Source organism: Hemiscyllium ocellatum, chromosome 1 (genome assembly GCF_020745735.1).
Source record: "Hemiscyllium ocellatum isolate sHemOce1 chromosome 1, sHemOce1.pat.X.cur, whole genome shotgun sequence".
NCBI classification, from domain to species: Eukaryota; Metazoa; Chordata; class Chondrichthyes; order Orectolobiformes; family Hemiscylliidae; genus Hemiscyllium; species Hemiscyllium ocellatum.
The window spans coordinates 115,396,442-115,411,741 of NC_083401.1; positions in this window are offsets into that span (position 1 = coordinate 115,396,442).

The following is a 15,300-nucleotide window of genomic DNA, read 5'->3' on the forward strand; positions in this document are numbered from 1 at the left end:
TTCATTCTGGAATGGGGTATCACATTAGCAGTTCTATCAAGTCTTCTGGTACTTCTCCAGAATCCAAACATTTTGGGAAAATTACAACCAACACATCCCTTATCGCTGTAGCTACCTTTTTTTAGGATCCTAGAGTCCAAGACATCAGGATCAGAGGATTTATCTGCCTTTAGCCCCATTAGTTTGTTACCTGTTATAGTTTAGATAGTGTCTTCCACTGTGAAAACTGAGGCAAAATATTAAGTTAGTGTCACTGCCACTGTGTTCCTCATTATTAAATCCCCTTGTTCATCTTCTAAGGGACCACTATTCAGTTTATCTACTGTCTTCAACTTTAAATACTTACAGAAGCTTTGCTATCCATTTAAGTGTTTTGCAATGATTTTCTTTCATAATTAACTTTGCTTTTTTTTTATTTTTAGTTACGCTTTGTTGGTCTTTAAACATGTCCCAACCCTCCAGCCTGCCACTGACCTTTACAATATGGAATGCCTTTGTTTTTGCTTTTATGTTATCTTTAGCATCCTTTAGCTTAACCACAGATGCTTTTCCAACTTATTTCTTCCTCTTCACAGACAACAAAGCATGTTTGAAGTGTGATTACTATTATAATGTAGAAAAATATGGTGCTGATTTGTACACAATGTGGTCCCAATGTGGGAATGAGGTAAATGAGCAGGTACTGTAATTGGCTTAGTTGCATTGGTTGAAGAGAGCCAAGGGATCCATTCAATTCTCCATAAGGTTACACACTTTTCTTTTGTTATTTTTAATTCACTGGTGGGACATAGGTGTTACTGACTGGGCCAGCATTTATTGCCCATAAGTAGTTGTGCTTGAAAAGGTGGTTTGTGAGCTGCCTTCTTGAACTGCTGCAGTGCATGTGCTGAAGATCGACCCACTGTTAGGGAGGAAACTGCTGTTAGGAAGGAAATTCCAGGATTTTGATCAAACAACACTGAAGGAGTGATAACCTATTTCCAAGTCAGCATAGTGTGTTGCTTGGAGATGAGCTTCCAACTGGTGGTATTTCCATGTAGCTGCTGCCCTTGCCCATGATAGAAATGAATGTGGTTCAGAAGTTGCTGTTGAAGGAGCCTCGGTGTATTTCTTTAGTGTATATTGTAGATGGTACACAGTACTGCTATTGAGCATCTGTGGTGAAGAAAGTGTGGATGTGATGCCAATCAAGCAGGCTGCTTTGCTGTGGATGGTGTCAAACTTCTTGAGTGTTGTGAGGGTTGCACTTATCCAGGTAAGTGGGGGGCATTCCATCACACTTCTGACTTGTGTCTTGTAGATGGTGGACAGGCTTTGTGGAGTCAGGCAGTGAGTCATTCCTTGCAGCATTCCTAGCCTCTGACCTGCTCTGGTAGCCGTTGTATTTATACGACTAGTCCAATTCTGGTCAATGGTACCCCCTACAATGTTGATAGTGGCGATTCAGTAATATTAATGCTATTGAATGTCAAGAGGCCACCTGACATCTGAATCCTTTTTAATTTGGCTTTTCTGTTTTATTTTCCTTCAATAACATAAGTATGTAATGACCACTTAGTAAATTTAAATCATTTTAATTTGAAAATTATGTATGTGTCAAACATGTTATTTAGTTTATTTGCTGAATTATTTTGTTGCTGTAGTATCTGACATCAATCAATGGGAATGTGCATATGGCTCACATGCTAACTAGTTCCAGTTGTTACATCCAGACAATCTAAAGAATACTTTCAGCAAAATCCAAGACCAATCCTCATGTATCAAGGCAGGAGATTTCTTCCATTTAAAGAAAAAGTACCAGATTACTCCCCTTGACATTCAAATGTGATCACGAATGCAGGATTTTTCATTGGAACCAAAGTGAAAAGCTGATCCCATTGCAGCCAAAGTACACAATTTGTCCTATCGCAAGGGCAACTAAGAATCACCTACATTGCAATGGGTCTGGAGTCACAAGTGGGCCAAACCAAGTAAGGATGGCAGTTTCCTTTTCTAAAGGATATTCGTGAAGGAGATGGATTTTTCTAACAATTGGCAATGGGTTCATGGTTATCATTAGCAGAATTTTAATTCCAGATATTTATTGAATTCAAATTTCACCATCTGTCATGGTAGGATTTGAACCCGTTGCCCAGACAATTATCTGGGTCAACAATCCAGCAATGATACCACTAGGCCATTGCAGAATTTGGGCATGGGCGGGGGAAGAATTAACAATGGATGGAGATGAAGCCCAGAGAAAGCAAGAACAACAGACAAAGGACTGTGGGAGAATCAATTAATACTAATGGGAATCATTAATAGTTGACAATGGGATAACACTGGTAGCAGCCCACGTGATGACAAGACCTGGTGTGTGATGGGATTAGGGTAAGAACATGTCAAGTTGTAGCAACCCACAGGAGGTGGTGGAAATGGCATCTAATGCTCTTTTGGATGTGGATGCTAGTGAGGTGGTAAGTGAGGACTAGGGTTGCCCTACCATGGTTGTGGGAAGGAAGAGAAAGGGAGAGGATTCTTCGGTATATAGAGAAAATCATTGGTGCTGCTTCCCTCTCTCATCCTGAATTGGAAAAATTTAGAGATAATTTCCATGAGCAACAAATATTTATATGCGAAATGATCTCAATATATCTCTTACAGGAAGCAGCCCCATTTCATTACCAAACTTCTGTAATCAGCAGCTGAATTCCCTTTCCTTCTTTGTGGACCTCTGAGGGCAATGTGCAGCAACTTCTGAATCTGGAAGTATGGAAAATAAGGAGCATGAAAGCAGGGGAAGGGTTAAAACATGAAGACAAATTGATGATCTGTTGCAAGGGGTCTGTGGAATGCTTCACTAGTCAAAAGGTCACTGTGACAGGATGGGATAAGAATAATGGAATGCTCCTGCACCAATTAGCAGAGTTAGGTTGAGGCTTAAAGGTCACTATGACGGGATGAGATAACACAGTTGGCAAAGTCAGGCTTGCCTGCTAAATATCATCTTGGCAGGTTTGGTATAGGTTGTAATAATACATGCTTGGGACATGACATTAAATATTTAATTAATAGATAGTAGAGTCAGCCTGCTTGAGACCATGACAGTAAAATATCTAATCATGGCATTAGAAACATTAAGTAGGGTCTGGGATGAAAGACCATTATTGTAAAACTGACAATAAATATCTAATCGTGACATTAGAATAACATTAAGTAGAATGTAGGAAAAACTGTAGTGACACAACTAAAGACTTCATGGGAACTAACATCAAAGGTTTATTGTATAGCTGGAGGGAGGTAACTATGATAAAAAAAATACGAAGAACCACGGACCCTGAGGTTGGTGGGCATTCAAGAATCTGCTTTCTGAGTGTCACAGTTTTTGTTTGCAAATAAAAGACCTTCTCCATGAAGAATTCTCCATGTCTCCTGGTGATTCTCTACATTTTCTCCACAACAAATTTGGCGCTGCGATCAGGGTCGTGCAGAGCCCTACCTGGAAAGGGGGCAGCAGTTACAGGGCACTTCTCGGTTCACCAGGGGCACTCCCAAGACTGACAGAATAAGGGAACCTAACAAAAAAAAGTTAGCATTTTTGCTGTGAATTTGGACTATAATCAGTTGGCTTAGGGTGGTCCTTGGACACTCGGAGGTGTGGGAACCTGCCAAAGGGTCTCTCTGATCCAAGATCCAAAGGCAAGGGATAAATTACGGCTGAAGGAGACATAGAGAATTGGTCAAGAAAACTGCGCAGTGGGGTAAGGCGTGAGTAAGAATTGAGCGTAGCAATTGCCTGAGTAAAACATTCCACGTGGTGGTGTTAATAAAAGTCCATGTGGTGTTAGTAAAAATTCCACGTGGTGAATATAAGACCCTATAGATACCACCTCGTGGGAAACGAGGACCTGAACACATGGGGCAAAATAAATAATGGGAAATTGTTTTACTAAAAGCGCTAATAGACCTATTTAGAAAGCTGGCAGATCGGTAGTGGATAATTAAAAGTAAAATAATAGAGAATAGTCATAGTGTTAAAGTGTTACTAGGCTGTTGAATGTTTTAGACAAGGCCTGTATGATAATTAGACTGTATGTTTGGAAATGAACAAAGGGTCTGTTTAAGCAAGGCTCTGACTGAGAGAGACACGTTGATTTAATGCTGAGCTCTTGGCTGCTTGTAGCAAGGTTCTATTTGTGTGCTTCTGTGAGAGAGAAAGATCCTATATTTTAATCATTATGATCTGGTTTATATGCATAATTGTTTGTTGGTGGTTACATGTTTGTGTTTTGTTTCCCTGGAGCTCGAGATCCAGGGGTATTTTGATTTTATTTTGCACTGTAAGGATTTAAGTTTTTTGAGAGAGAGATTTTTAAGAAACTGTTAGTGATTAGTACATTATACAGGTGCAGTGCTAGATTGGTTTAGGCTGAACAAATGAGAATAGGTTGTTTGTATTAACTAGCTGCAATTGAGGACATTTAGGAATTGATAGATTGGTAAGGGACATTTGCAAGTTACAAAGTTAGGGATTGCTTATACTGTTGACAAAGCCCTACCGGACTTGAATGGCATGAGGAAGTGATTTATGATAGCAAAGATAATACATTAGCTGGACTGAAATATACGTTAGGATGGAGAGAGGGACAGCAGTTGAGATACTGAGTAAGAAATTTCCAGTGGCAAGAAATGATACTGTAAAAATTTCTGCGAAATGGGAAAAAAAACAAAGGATTTATTGACTAAATGCCAAAAGAAGGTACCTTTGAGATACACAGGTGCAATGAGAAGGAAGGACTAGTTAAGAACTAGAAGCTGAAAGATAAATCTAAAAATAGGAACCAAAAGAGGGATTAGGAGATGGAAATACTTTTCAGGAAAGAGTGTGAGGAACTGAAGATAGTTCGTCAGCCACCCGGGGTGACTAGGGAAGCTGCAAAAGAACAAGCTGAGCAGTTACAGGAAGCAGAAAAGCACGAATCAGCTCCCCCCCCCCCCATACCCAGATGTGGAGGAGTTGAATTGACCTCCTCCCTACTCGAATGAAGAGGCATTGAAGCAGTGTCCAGTAATAAAGGGAACAGTAGAAATAGAGGGACAGTTAGAATTGGACAGAAATGCGGAAGACAAAAATGAACTGAGGGAAAGAAGGGAAAGAGAGAAAAGGGACAGGCAGGAGCAAATGGAAGCTAGATAGCGGGAGCAGAAAAAGCTGAAATATGAGATTAGTGTGCTGACTGAGCTGAGGGAACAAAAAGTAATTGAGGAATATTCATGGCGATATGAAACGGAGGCTGAAGAGAAAGGCAGTGAAGGTGACACAGAGCAAGCAGAAAGGGATGATGAGAGACAAGGAAAGAAAAAGACCCCAGTACCTAAAGAATGGGAGGAATTAGAAATAGCATCGGACTCAGAGTCCAAGGGGGAATTATTGAGAAGTAGCGCAGGTAAAGGGAGAAAGGGCCAACAGGGAAGGATACTACCGCTTCTTATAAAATACATTCCTTGGGGAACTCAGGATCTGGAAGGGCTGAAGAATGTGCTGCCCAGTTTACATGAGGGAGCAGGCAAGTGAATCAGGGCTTTTGTAGATGAAACCACAAGGCAATTGCTGGCTATAGGAGACTTGAAGGCACTGCTGATGAGGTTGGTAGGGCTCCCGAAGTTAAAGGAAATAATAGTCCGAGCCCGTTTGAAAAACGCGGCAGACAACAACCAATGATTGATGGGGTCGGGTTTAATTGAGTGAGACAGAATGTATAGCAGGCTTTAAGAAACTGTTATCCACCCAAAATGGACCCCCAGGCTCTGAGAGGGGATCCACTGGGAGAAAGTGAAAACCCGGCTGCCTACTTGGAGAAACAGTTTAAAAAGTGGAGGCTGGAAATAGAGCAAGACATAGAGACTAATCAGCTGCTGACCACAATGTTCCGAAATTCCATCATTGGACAGCACAGTGGCACAGCGGTTAGCACTGCTACCTCACAGCGCCAGGGACCCGGTTTCAATTCCCGCCTCAGGCAACTGTGTGTGTGGAGTTTGCACATTCTCCCTGTGTCTGTGTGGGTTTCCTCCCACAGTCCAAAAATTTGCAGGTTTGGTGAATTGGCCATGCTAAATTGACTATAGTATTAGGTGAACGGGTAAATGTAGAGGAATGGGTCTGGGTGGGTTTCTCTTCAGAAGGTTGGTGTGGATTTGTTGGGCCACAGGGCCTGTTTCCACACTGTAATTAATCTAAGCAAAGAGGCAATGCCCTCCCAAGTCTGGTCAAGACTGGAGGAGATGGTGGGTCTGACATCATCAATGTGCCACCAGGAATTTAGACACCATGTAGCTCGTGCAGTTGAAAGGTTTTGAAAAGTTAAAGAGAAACTGTCTGAACAGCAGGAGGAGGTGCAAAGGAAGTTGGCACAAATGCAGCTTGAAGAGCTTAAAAAGAAATAAAAAGAAGCTAAAAAGGTGTTGCCAGTAAGAACTGACACAGTAATCAACACTAGCATGAACCAAGAACTAGCGCAAGGGGGGGAGTTTCCTATCTGGTTACCAGATAGTCCAGAGGGTCCAGAAAGTCCCATGCCAGCAATGGAGGTTTTTAGAGAAGCTTTCCCACAGGTGACGTATCCAGGGCAGGGCAGATTTAAACAACAGCCTAAACAGAACTGGGGTCCCCAAGGACAGGGACATGGAATGGGGGACTAAGGTACATGATAAATAATCAGGCTCAAAGGGGCCAGAAATGATGTGCTGGGGATGCCATCAACTGGGCCACTTTAGGAGGAATTGCCCTTTTTGGACCGGGCCCTCTCTGCCCTACAGCAGGCCTGGACGGCGGGAATCCCCAGTGGCAACATCCCAGATACCTACAAGGCCCAGCAGAACCTGTTAACCCGTATTAGACGTGTTAGGGATGCCCTGAGAACCTGGATGGGAAAGGTCACTACCCTGTAGTGGCATGGGAGGCTGATCAAGAACCACTAATACAAGTTAATATAGGGGCAGCAGACACACCGGTGATGATAGATACTGGAGCTACATACACTTACGTACAGCCGCAGTATGCCGCTCATCTTCCCATGTCAAGTAAATTTGTTAAAACTGTAGGGTTCTCAGGGAGATCACAGAAAACTCAATTTACAGCTCCATAAAGTTAGAAATGGAAGGTAGGGAGATAGTTCTGCCAATATTAGTGTCTAATGAGACACCAATTAACTTGTTAGGTAGGGATGCTTTACTCCAGTTAGAGTAAGATTGGAGTGCACACAGCAGGGTTTGGTCATCGAAAAGACTAATACACAATTAGTGATGCAAGAAATTAAAGATGTTAATGTTTATTGGATAGGGGATATAGCAAGTGATATTCAAGACATTTGGAGGATGTGGGAAGCAGAAGTGTTGACGACGTTGACTAAAGCAAGACCACCTAAGTCTGAGCTGCACTGTACAGTGATACTTGATGAGTCTCAGGATGAGGTGTTAGACAGACAGTGGCAGCGGGAAGTCACCGCTCCACAACATTTGAGAAGTGAAGCAATAGTATTAGGGGAGCAGGGAGAGATTCTATAAATAAAGAGAAACGTGTTCCTGGAAACGTGGAATAGTGTATCAGGCACTGTACCACATGTAAACTTACTGGTAACCAAGAGATATCAATCTAAAGACAATCTAAGGCCAGGCATGTAGAAACAGTTGGGGGATGGCATATCCTCACGACAGGGATTTGGGAATTCGAGGATAGCAGCTATATTAAAATCCTGGTATGCTGCAACCTGACAGGGAATCCGAAGGAAGTCAAGGTAACACCCCAGCAGAGCATGCCAGTGACAGTGGAGGGAGGTGATCAATATGGTAATGAGCAATTGGATACATTACCAGTCACCTTGTGGTCACAGCATGATACAGATGTGGGAGAATGAAATCAGATGGCTCAGTGGAAATAAGATTGAAACCAGGAGCTATTCTGCCTAGGAGACCGCAGTATCCTTTAAAACCAGAGGCAGTAGAGGGAATAGCAGCAACAATACAAGGATTGCTGAAGACAGGGATACTTAAAGAAACTTGTAGTCCTTGCAGCACTCCTTTGTTACCAGTTTTAAAGGCAGACGGGTCAAAACGTAGACTTGTACATGATTTAAGAGTTGTAAATGAGGTAGTGGAAGATTGGCCAGCAGTTGTTCCTAATCCACACATACTGGTAACAGTATGATATTAGGAAGGGAATAACGATCCCTATAGGACACATACCAGTGCCTGAAGGGCCATTTAAGCATTTAGTAATTGACTACGTGGACATGATAAAAAAAAGGTGAGCGGGAAAAGGTATATTTTAGCGGTGATTGATTGGTTTAGCCGATGGGTAGAAGCTGTCTCTTCCAAAGATGCAGGAGCTGGGACAGTAGTGAAATTTCTGATGAATTAAATTATCCCAAGGTTTGGTATACCATTGGAAATTAGTTCAGACAATGGGTCTGCCTTCATTCAGAAAATAGTCAATTTGGTGTTGCAGTCTTTGAGAATCACGGGCTAGCTGATTGAGGGGCGGCACGGTGGCACAGTGGTTAGCACTGCTGCCTCACAGCGCCTGAGACCTGGGTTCAATTCCCGACTCAGGCGACTGACTGTGTGAAGTTTGCACGTTCTCCCCGTGTCTGCGTGGGTTTCCTCTGGGTGCTCCGGTTTCCTCCCACAGTCCAAAGATGTGCGGGTCAGGTGAATTGGCCATGCTAAATTGCCTGTAGTGTTAGGTAAGGGGTAAATGTAGGGGTATGGGTGGGTTGCATTTCGGTGGGTCGGTGTGGACTTGTTGGGCCGAAGGGCCTGTTTCCACACTGTAAGTAATCTAAACTTTTATTAAGTCTTTGTTAGTTCGCCTCACTACACGGCAACTTGTGTTCATTTCAGCTACCCAGGAAGTGTTTCCTCTTCTGACAGAGTCCCACCGCTCTACTACTATGATCTAACAACTGCCACTGTGCAAGGAATATGTCCACATGAGGACATCGATGATACTTCTGAAGAATGAGGGGTCATGGATTGTGAGGGATCTTGGGTCTTTTTTCCTGTTCTGGTTATTGGAGGGCAGGTTTTTGGCCCAAAGGACCCCAGGAACAGAGGAAAACCCCTTTAAGTCTCAGATTCTGAAAATTATTTAGTCCGTGTTGGGACCTACATTGTTTGCATTGGGCACCAGAAGGGCTGAGCTTATTGTCTTCTTTCTCTAGGTGAGACCAGTAGGTCTCAAAGGGGGGGAATATGGAAAATAAAGAGCATGAAAGCATGGGAAGGATTAAAGCATGAAGATCACTGGTGATCTGTTGCAAGGGCTCTGTGGAATGCAACACTCGTCAAAAGGTCACTGTGGCAGGATGGGATAAGAATAGTGGACTGCTCCTACACCAATGTGCAGAGTAAGGTTGATGCTCAAGGTCACTATGGCGGGATGATATAACACAATTAGTAAAGTCAGCCTCGCCTGCTAAATATCATCATGGCAGGTTTGGAATAGATTGTAATAATAAATGTTTGGGACATGACGCTAAATATTTAATTAATAAGAAGTGAAGTCAGCCTGCTTGAGACCCTTGACAATAAATATCTAATTAATAGTTAGTAGAGTCAGCCTGCTTGAGACCATGACAGCAAAATATCTAATCATGGCATTAGAAACATTAAGTAGGGTCTGGGATGAAAGACCATTGTTGCAAGCTGACACTAAATATCTAATCGTGACATTAGAATAACATTACTTAAAATGTAGGAAAAACTATAGTGGCACAACTAAAGAGGTAATGGGAACTAACATCACTGGTTTATTGTACAGCTGGAGTGAGGTAACTATGAGCAAAAAAGATATGAAGAACCATGGACCCTGAGATTGGTGGGCATTCAAGGATCTGCTTTCTGAGTGCATGAAGTTTTGTTTGCAAATAAAAGACCTTCTCCTTGAAAAACTCTCTGTGTCTCCTGGTGATTCTCTACATTTTCTCCACAACAGAAGTCAATGATACAAATGGCATTAGCATGCTAATGGCTGTGTGTGGACCCTCACAGTGACTGTATGCAACAACAATGTAGGATTGAGCAAAACTCCTCTTATTCCCAAACACTGGACCAAAGTCCTGGACTTTTAAAATTAACTTTTGAAAGTAAAAGACAGCTGGGCTATGCTCTAGGAAAATACCCAGAGACAGCTGCGTGAAACCATGGGTCAGCCTGAAAATCCAATTCAGACCTCCCTCAAATCTAAAAGAGCAATTAACCAGACCTAACTCTACCCCAACACAGACTGAATGGCATCGTGGTAGATACCAGAAACTCAACTTCAATGAATATTCATGCACAAAGATACCGGTCATTCCGCTGAATCTAAATACTTTCACACCTACTCTTAATTATCAGGAAGCCAATTGATCTCAAAAGGAAACACCAGTAACACAATGACAAGTGCAGATTTGGTGCCAAGATAAGAGACCTGTAATTAGTATAATTGCAGGCTTTGATCTGACCTGATGTGGAGGTGCTGGTGTTGGACTGGGTTGGACAAAGTTAAAAATCACACAACACCAGGTTATAGTGCAACAGGTTTATTTGGAAGTACAAGCTTTCAGAGTGCTGTTCCTTCACCATGTAGTTAGTGGAGAAGGATCACAGGAGACAGAATTTGTAGCAAAAATAATAGTGTCATTTACTGATGCAATATATTGAATAAACCTCGATTGCTGTCAAGTCTTTCATCTTTCAGAATGGGCTGCAGGTTTCGATTCATTAATATATAAATCCCAGAACTTCTTTCAAGTCACATTCCCAATATAACTTAAGGATCTCAGCTCAGAAGAGGAATCCCAAAGCCATTCTGAAGCCTACCAAATTATTCCGTACCAGGGAAACCAGCGATGACCGACCACGACCTGCAGACCTGAGAACCGACAAACTCCGAAAATCACTGACCTAACTGACACGGCAAGGCCTCAGGCACATCCTGAGGGAAAGCAAGCTCTCAAAACCCACCAGAAAGTAAGAAGAATGACATACTCACCTGAAAAATCCAAAACACATCCTACCGCATCAGCAGAGTCAACCCAGACTGAAGGCCTACACTGTCCAAAGTCTTCAGCAAGGCACCGGGTAGGGCAAGCAGGAACAGCTGCCCATGATTCAAACTTGCGAATTCTCCCCAGGGGTGAGCATAATTCTCAAGATGCAAAAGTTCCCAACCTAGCGAGCCAAGAGGAGGAGGTAGGTGGTTCCAGTGCTGGGAACCCAAAGGTAGGAAGCCTAATAATAGTTTCTGTGATAAAAAACTGCTGTTTAATTCTAATAATGTTTAACCTGTATTCAATTTATAATTACTGTCCTCTGTAGACTTGTGTCAGTAACAGTAATTATCACTGTTTTATTATATTTTCCTTTTATTTCTTGCATTATACTTACCCTTTTGTAGTTAAATAAACACGGAGATTCTTTCTCCCTGAAACACCTGTCTACTGCCTTCTCCATTTCACAGTCCCTAGATTAGTCCAGTGTCAGAACCAGGGATCTGGAGGTGATTTGAACCATCTAAAAATCAGCAAATTACTGACCGCAAATCAGAAACCATGAGACCATAAGACAACAGAGCAGAAGTTAGGACATTCAGCCCATCGTGTCTGCTCCACCATTCAATCATAGATGATAAGTTTCTCATCGCCATTCTCCTGTAATTTCCTTGTAATCCTCCATCCCCTCAAGAACCTATCTGTCTCAATCTTAAATATACTCAATGACCTGGCCTCTACAGCTTTCAGTGGGAGTGAATTCCATGGATCCACCACTCTCTGGCTGAAGAATTTTCTCCTTATCTCCATTCTAAAAGATCTTCCCTTTACTGTAAGAAACCCTTCAACATACAGGAAATATTGGTAACTAGAAAAGTTATGATCCTGCCTAGCCTCCAGTTATAGAGTCATAGAGATGTATAGCACAGAAACAGACCCGTCAGTCCAACTTGTCCATGCCGACCAGATATCCCAACCCAATCTAGTCCCACTTGCCAACACCCCAACCATATCCCTCCAAACCCTTCCTATTCATATACCCATTCAGTTGCCTTTTAAATGTTGCAATTGTACTAGCCTCCACCACTTCCTCGAGCAGCTCATTCCATACATGTACCACCCTCTGCATGAAAACATTGCCCTTTAGGTCTCTTTTATATCTTTCTCCTCTCACCCTAAACCAATGCCCTCTATTTCTGGACACCCCCAACCCAGGGAAAAGACTTTGTCTATTTATCCTATCCATGCCCCTCATGATTTTATAAACATCTATAAGGTCACCCCTCAGCCTCTGACCCTCCAAGGTCACCCCTCAGCCCTCTCCCTATAGCTCAAATCCTCCAACCCTGGTAACATCCTTGTAAATCTTTTTTGAACCCTTTCAAGTTTCACAACATCCTTCTGATAGGGAATGCAAAAGTGGCCAACATTCTGTACAGCCACACCAAACCTCCCAACTTCTATATTCAATGTTCTGATCAATAAAGGAAAGCTACCACATGCCTTCTTCACTATCCTATCTGCAGCACCACTCCCTAGGACTTTACCATCAAGTGTATAAGCTCTGCTAAGATTGGCTTTCTCAAAATGCAACACCTCTCATTTATCTAAATTAAACTCCATCTGCCACTCCTCAGCCCATTGGCCCGTTTGATCAAGATCTCATTGTAATTCAAGTTAACCTTCTTCACTGTCCACTACAGCTCCAATTTTTGTGTCATCTGCAAACTTACTAACTATACCTCCCATGTTCACATCCAAATCATTTGTATAAATGATGAAAAGTAGAGGACCCAGCTCTGATCCTTGTGGCACTCCACTGGCCACACGCCTCCAGTCTGAAGAACAACTTTCCACCACCACCCTCTGTTTTCCACCTTTGAGCCTGTTCTGTATTCAAATGGCTAGTTCTTTCTGTATTCCATGAAATCTAACCTTGTTAACCAATCTCCCATAAGGAACCTTTTCGAACTACATACTGAAGTCCACATACATCACATCCACAGCTCTGCCTTCATCAATCTTCTTTGTTATTTCTTCAAAAAGCTCAATCAAGTTTGTGAGACATGATTCCCCATGCACAAGGCCATGTTGACTATCCCTAATCAGCCCTTGCCTTTCCAAATATGCGTTAATCATATCCCTCAGGATTCCTTCCAACAACATGCCCACCACTGACATTAGGGTCACTGGTCCCTGGCTTGTCCTTACCACTCTTCTTAAACAATGGCACCACGTTAGCCAACCTCCAGTCTGCTGGCAGCTCACCTGTGACTATCAATGATACAGATATCTCAGCAAGGAGCCCAGCAATCACTCCACTAGCTTCCCACAGGGTTCTAGGGTACACCTGATCAGGTCCTGGGGATTTATCCACTTTTATGTGTTTCAAGACATCCAGCATTTCCTTCTCTGTAATATTGACTTTTCTCAAGATGTCACCATCTATCCCTCATCAAAACTTCTTTCAGCGACTGTTATACTGTCTTTGACTAACAAGGCCATACCTCCCCTCTTTTACCACCTTCCCTGATTTAAAGAAACATCTAAACCCTGGAACCTGCAACATCCATTCCTGACCCCGCTCTATCCATGTCTCCGAAATGGCCACAACATCAAGGCTATGTTACATCAGCGTCAACTATTTGAGTCTCAGTGTCTATTTTGATGGGTGTGTCAGCTCTGTAGGCTTTATCAATTACTGCTCATAGGGAAGGTTGTTGCTACCATCCTCATTAGTGCAGGAAACTAGGATCTGCTTGGTCTACCATGGTGAGAAAAAACACTTCCGGGACTGACTAGAAGGATCTCTTGTAGTTAACAAGGTATAGCTCCAACTTACATTGATATCATAGACATTCTTAAACAGACTTTGAGGAGGACCAGAGGTTTACTAAGTTGTTCTCCAGCAGACACCATCATAGTAGGTGGAGTTGATGGCCTTCCTCAGTAGTTACCCTTTCATACTGACATACAGCAAAGTGCACATTCCTCTCTTTCCCAGAACTCCCATCAAGCCCATTCCTTTGAGCAAATGTCTGGCCAATCTTCATAATATCATCTTCTTTAGCTCAATGTCCATTTGAATTTAGGAATCTGTCTCTCTATATCATCTTGACCTGTCCTTCCATGTCAAAGACATTAGTTAAATGTAAATATGTGTTTAATATTTTTGACTAATTTATCCCAAGATCAGCAGAAACCTTGGAGATGTGATGACTTGACTTCAGCTCTTCAGGGTTTCTACAAATGAAGCAGGGAAACCAGCCAGGAACCTGGTGAGTTACCTCATCCTTACCCTTACACCAAAGCCCCCTCCCACCACTGTATCTTCTGCATGTAAATGGCATTTTCCTAGTCACCATCAGTTTTGAGGAAGGGCCATTCAATCTAAAACTGAAAGATTGTCTCTTCCACCTAGTGAACGCCCCTTCTTGAGGATTTCTCTTTCAGAGCTTTGACTTTTTTGAGGCCTCAGATTGTGTTTAATATCACTTAGAGCTCATGGTGTGATCCATCATACACACAGGGTGGGAAAGCGAAATCAATAACAAAAAGGCACAAAAATAGACAGTTGGGTTGGTAGCTCGGGGGACTGCAGTTTAGGTGCGTAGGCAAGGCTGATTCATTCGTCACCCTCTTTACTATTTCAAAAGTATACTTTATCCTTTAAGAAAAGTCTATAGACATACAAAGTCAATAAAGCAGTTCAGGTCTGTACAAACATTGGAGTTTGACTCTATCCAACAAACACACCAAACATCTCTTGTGCGTTAGTATGTTTACATTAGTCATAGAGATGTACAGCACTGAAAAATAGCCTTCCTCTAACTCATCAGTGCTGTCCAGATATCCCAAATTAATCTAATCCTATTTGTCAGCATTTTGCCCATATCCCTCCAAATCCTTCCTATTTATATATGCGTTCAGATGCCTTTTAAATGTTGCAATTGTACTAGCCTCCACTACTTCCTGTGGCAGCTCATTCCACACACGTACCACCCTCTGTGTGAAAATCTTTCCCCTCTCACCCTAAACCAATTCACTCTTGTTCTGGGATCCCCCCACCCCGAGGAAAAGCCCTTGTCTATTTACACTATCCATGAGCCTCATGGTTTCATAAACCTCTGTAAGGTCTGTATTGTCGGGATACCGGGACTTATTTCTGCTCAGGACATTAGACCAAAGCACCAAATCGAGTTTGTCGTGCACAGAGCTCTCTGTTGGCGGGGCGGGTCGAGCTGAGGACCTGCTTCAGGCTGCCACTGAGATCTCTGTTGGTGCTTCA